Source organism: Panthera tigris, chromosome C1, assembly GCF_018350195.1.
Source record: "Panthera tigris isolate Pti1 chromosome C1, P.tigris_Pti1_mat1.1, whole genome shotgun sequence".
Classification (NCBI taxonomy): domain Eukaryota; kingdom Metazoa; phylum Chordata; class Mammalia; order Carnivora; family Felidae; genus Panthera; species Panthera tigris.
Window position 1 is genome coordinate 118,238,950 of NC_056667.1, and position 6,000 is coordinate 118,244,949.

The following is a 6,000-nucleotide window of genomic DNA, read 5'->3' on the forward strand; positions in this document are numbered from 1 at the left end:
CCTGTATCAGTTTCCTTGACCATGATCCCCATGGTGCCCGAGCTTTACATAGGTCACCATGGATCCCAGCCACCACTTGACCTGGGAGAGTGAAATTGATGCGAGCTGATAGTGGAGAGGAAGGGGGCTGAACACAACGCACCTTTTCCTGGGAGTCCCTTCCCCCCCACCTTTCTCACCTGGTCCAGGAGACCCATGCAAAATATTTTATTTGTTGAGTAGCTGAAATCAACACACTCACTCAGCAGCCAGTGGACCCAGCGGGTACTGGGCTGGAGGCAGGAACAAAATGAATGTGCTCCATTTGGAGGTGAAGGAAAAGTTTAATTAGCCACCAGACAGGTCCTTAATTGTGTGTCCATCCCTGGGTTAGGACTCGTGGGGATTTCTGAAAGGAAAAATTAGCAATCTCCGGGAGACAGTGTTCTCTGTGTATACTTCCATTCAAAGATATCATTGTTTATGTATTTCAGTAAAGCCTTATGTCTTATACATGAGCGTGAGCAGGTGGAAATGTTTACTCAGCCTGAATCCCTGGTTGCAGATCTGTCTATGATCCAGGGCCTTTGAAATTCAGACATATTCATGAGGCTGAAACGTAGAAGCTCTTTGTTAGGGCAGAAAAACTGTCTAAAAATAACTCACATATATAATTCTATATATGTCTGGGAATAGACATGTTAATTCAAGTATCCCAGTCGTGGAGGAGCCTGGAGTTGGTGACTCCCGGAAAGGGCTGTTGAGGCCCGTCCAGTCGGGGCAGGGGCTGAACCCTGCCAGCAGTCCTGACTGCCATCTCTACTGAGCGGAAGGAGGCAGAACCACAAGGAGCGTGGCAGGCAGAGCCGTGGGTGCACAGGGAGCTCTGTCTGAGCGTGAATGTTGGAAGGAGACACACAAAAGGCAGAGTCGCAGCCAAGGACAGATGCTAAAGCTCGCTCTGGGGGGGTAAGAGCATGTCAGGGAAACTCCAGTATTGAATGAGCTGAGGTTTGGAAGAAAAAGTCAAGGACGAAAGAAAATTAATTTCTTTTCTCGTTTTGCTTGGAGCTGGGAAAATATGAATTTGGGTGCTGTTTGGGGGTCACTGGGGTGTCTTTCTGCCACAGGGGTCAGGTGCTCCCCCAGCCTGGGTGGGGGGGGCAGGTGCATGACAGGCGGCACCAGTCACAGGGCACAGACAGAATGCACACGCACCCACACCTCTTTCGTTGTTTTTCCTCACTAGAGTTTTCACACGAGTGGGAAGGATGCAGGGTTTGATGCGGGAGGGGAAGCCCAGGAAAAGTGGAGTATGGAGAGGGTATACCCAGCTATGAGGGGCAGAGAGGCAGGGGGTGGGGGGCCAGCCCTGCCAGAGCCTCACAGACATTTATCTCATTCGAGTCCTGGGCTCATACAACTCTATTCCAAGCGGGAAAAGAGATTGATAATATGACTTCGGAGATACACTCTCTGGGGTCGCTCAAGACAGAAAGAGACAAGAGAGAGGGAGAGAATGCTCCCACCAACAAATGCGGTGCTGATGTGCAAAACCGGAAAACAAAACCAAGCCAATTTCCAAATATGAAGCTAAAGGCCATTGACCTTGGTGTTAGTGCCTGGAAAACTCTCTGAGTCCAGTTGTGGAATCGTCCGTTTGTAAAGTGCTTAAGGAAGAAAGCACTTCCTTTAAGGAAGAGCCCAGTGAAGGCTCACGAAGAAAGGTATGCCAAATATAGGTGCTTTTGTTTTAGTAGGGTGAATCTGGCTGACGAGGGTGCCGGAACATCAGCAAAGCATTTCTCAGTCTCTCAAGATAGAGAAGGCACCTCAGGGTCCAAGGGCGCCTGGGTGGCTCAGTAGGTTGAGCGTCTGACTCTTGATTTCGGCTCCGGTCATGATCTCATGGTTCGTAGGTTCGAGCCCCTGCATGTGGCTCTGCACTGACAGAGGGGAGTCTGCTTGGGATTCTCTCTCTCTCTCTGCCCCCGTCTCTCTCTGCCCCTCCTCGACTCACACACATGTGTGCTCTCTCTCTCTCTCTCAAAATAAATAAACTTAAAAAAAAAAAGAAAAGAGGTAGCCTGGTCCATGACACAGAAGCACGTGGGCTGCCTGACAGTAGGAGAATTTGTGGGGGTGCTGAAGACATGCCCCGAAAGAGTGTTGGTGAGTGGAAGGTCTCCTGCGGTCTACTACAAGGGTCTGTTTTTAGCCAGGTTCTGCCTTAGTTCAGAAAGTTAAGCACGGTGGCTACAACCAGTTTGTGACTTGAATGAACCTTCCACCTTTGGCTCACTTAGCAGGTGTGTGACCAAAAATACTTTACTTTGAGCCTCAGTTTCCTCATCTGCAAAGTGGGAGATAATTCTACCCCTACTTACAAAACTATACGTACACACATACATGCATACGTGTAGATATGTGTGTATAGATACATACACACAAATATATGTTATAATGTGTTATGTATCTATATGAACACTAATATGTCTATATGTATGTAAATATATATAACACATACTCTTAGCACAGGCGTGGGATGTCGTGCGCACTGGACCAGTGATTATTGGGTGGTGGTTGTTTAATTTTTTTTTTTTTAACGTTTATTTACTTTTGAGACAGAGACAGAGCATGAACGGGGGAGGGTCAGAGAGAGAGAGGGAGACACAGAATCTGAAACAGGCTCCAGGCTCCGAGCTGTCAGCACAGAGCCCGACGCAAGGCTCAAACTCACGAGCCGTGAGATCATGACCTGAGCCGAAGTCGGACGTTTAACCGACTGAGCCACCCAGGCGACCCGGGTGGTGGTTGTTTATCTGAGCACATGACCACTTCTTCCTTGGAAGGCAGGGGCAGGAACTTATGTCCTTGAAGGGCACGTTTGGGTGGCCCCAGGGCACAAATGTATGCAAACAATACGGACGTTATGAAAGGGGGAAATTTAAGGTTGGAGTACGCCTAAAAGAAAATAATAAATCCCAAGCAGATTTGCTAAACGAGAATGGATCGCGGCACTCTGGCCAGAGGGAAATTTAGGAGTTAGCGCAGCAATTACCGCCCCCCCACCCCCGGAGTTATAGGGTGCACCGGAGAGTCTTTAACCGATGCCCTGTAGCCGGAAGAGTAATTCACCAGGCTGGGCTGTACATCTAAAGAGAACCCTGCTTGAGACCAAACATTTTTTCTTCCAAATTAAAAAGCAATTTACATCCCTAAATCACAAGCTGCTGAGCTCTCCCCAACACCACTATGCAAATCTTATTCTATAGACAGATAGATTGAGACGGCAGTAAGAAAAAAAAAAAAATCACTGCTCCATACATTTAAATCTTTTCTGCTTTCTCTGCCTAGGGCAGAGCAGAGTGCACGCCCCCACCTCCATTGCTTCCAGAGTCTGGCTAGGTCTGCCCCACGCACACAGTCCGTTCACTGGCTAAGCATCTGCTGAGTGTGGGACAAAGTTCTGGCCCCCATCTGAACTGTCAGCGTGGTATGGGAAGCAGAGAGCTAATCAAGTCCCAGGTGTCCAGCTGGATCCCAAGGAAGAATTAGGTGACATTAAAATAAAATGGGGGAGATGAATAGCTATATAGCATCCATTATGCATGACGGTCTCTCAAGTGGCAATTCTCACAAACGAAAGCCCCCGGTTGGTATCAATACCCCCAGGTTATCAGTGCGGATACTGGGTGAGGTGACTATTGCCCCTTGAGACTGGGCTCTGATTCATGCAAGGTGGATTATGTGCCCGCCCTCTGGACCTTTCATGGTGGCACCACGATTGGCAAGGTGGTGGTGAGCGGGAACTCCAAAGGAGTGTGTGCATTTGTGTGAGCATATGCTTGTGTGTGTGTGTGTGTGTGTGTGTGTGTGTGTGTGATTTTGGGGGGTATCGTCAGAAGAGAGGAAAGCTAGGCTGACAAATCTATCAAGGTCACTACATGTGACATTGTGAAAAGGAGGCAGAGGCATCCAAATGGACCACTGGGATTTGGGTTGGGCCAATGTGACGTTGTCAAATGTGTGGTCCAGTGCTGTCGGCATTGAGAGTCACCCAGGAAATCATGGGCCTGACCTCAGCCCTAGAGAGTCAGACTCCCTGGGGTGGGTCCTGGGGTTCTGCCTTTTTGAGAAGCCTCAGAAGGAGCAGAGGGATAGCTCAACAGTTCAGGCATCAAGGGGCCGAGACACATCTCACCCACATCTTTCTTGTCACCTTGATGGTCTTTATGTGGAGCAGAGCCCAGTGGCTTTCAAACCATAAGGACATCTTGTAGGACCACGGGCCTCTAAGAACATTCATTCATTCATTCATTCTACACCTGTTGTTTACCTACTATATGCCAGGCACTCTGCTAAGTGCCTCGAGATAAACGGGCCATAATTCCCAACTTCGGGGAGCTTACAGAAGGCAGGAGTGGAATGTGTTGCTTTTTGAGCCCTCCTCGAGAGCCTCGTCATATATTGCCGACAGATCAACCTCTCAGTAATTGAGAGTGAATGAATGGAGTTGGTAGGACCACCAAGCTTTCCTTAATGACTCACAAAACGCAGGCATGCTGTAAAGAATCAGAAGAAAAACCTAGGAAATTGTAAAGACCGGCACGCTGTCCAACGAAGGGCAGGGTGACTTAGCAGTTGGTTGAGGTTATTGTCTCCACGTGAGAATGTCTAGAGCTCACCAGTCAGATGGTGTTGGCCAGTGGCTGGGCCCACAGGGGGCCGTAGGTGCACCCATCACAGATCTTACTTTGGGGCTCTGGTCTATATTACCCACCAAACCCCATCTGTTAGGTGCCCAACTGTCTGTTAAACAGGACATTTTATCCCCTGTCTCTCGTGTTCACTTGCAGCCTACAGCTCATCATGAGGGGGAAGAGAGGACTTTTAACACCAACATGTTTTATGAGGCTTCTCTTTGGCCAAGAGAAGCCAGGAGGGAGAGAGCTGGAGGGGAGGAGGAAAGGCAGCTGTCTTTCCCCGGAGCAGGTGGGAGCCCCTGGGGGTGGGACACAGTGTCTTCAAGTTCATCTCTATGCAGTGGCAGCTCCATGGTGGGCACCCCAGAAACGCTAGCTGAATATGTGGCTGACAGTCGTGACAGCTGACCCCTGATGGGGGAGCCAGCCTGCCTGGCCGGTCTGGGCCCCCTAGCCAAGAAACAGACTCCCCTCCGACGGGTGCCCTGGAACACCCAACATGGTGGCCTCTTTTTCATCTGTCTTCCCGTCACCCAGGTCCTCGCCGAGCTGCAGGGATCTGCCCAGTTCCTCTGGTGAGGAGGTTAAAGAGCCCTCAGCTGTGTGCTCTCCTTTGTGGGGTTCCTTTGGAGCCCCCTGCCTTCCTGCTTGCTTCAGGGCCTTTGGCTTTGCATCCCTATCTCCCTGGTAGGAGCTGATCCAACTGAATATCCAATACCTGGGGTCCTGGGCATCCCCAGCCAGTCCCTTCCTGCATAAGGACACGCGCCTCGGGCAGCTGAGAAGGTGCTGTCCGGTTCCAGGCTGTGTCCAGGATCCCGTGTCTTCTCTGTGGCCCGAGGAGGAGCCTGCACATCCACCAGCCAGATGTCACCCACCCGCCTGGGGGTGCGGGCGGCAGCGTTTCTGGAGAACAAGACGACAGAGATGAGCTCCTTTGGGGAGCTTGGAATCTCTTTGGGAGACAAAGCCTCGTCACCACCAAGCCCCCGGGGAGCTGCGCCTAGCACCTTGGACAGCAGGTGGCTGAAGGCTGGAGCAAGGGGTCAGCAAGAGCCTCGTGGGAGGCCGGGTGACAGCTGGTGCTACCAGAAGAGGCGGCTCCACGGGGAGGTGACAGGGGTCACTTGAGGTTTGCACGCTCAGGGAGGCCTGGTGCAGGTGGCTCTCTGCCTCTGACATCTCATGCTCAGACCACACGGCTCCTTCAGGACCCTCAAAGGGGCCTTCTCTACAAAGCCGGGGGACCAGGAGCACTGATCACCCCTTCCCGTGCCCTCGCCCAGCGTCTGCGCTCCTCCCCTTCTGCTCTCTT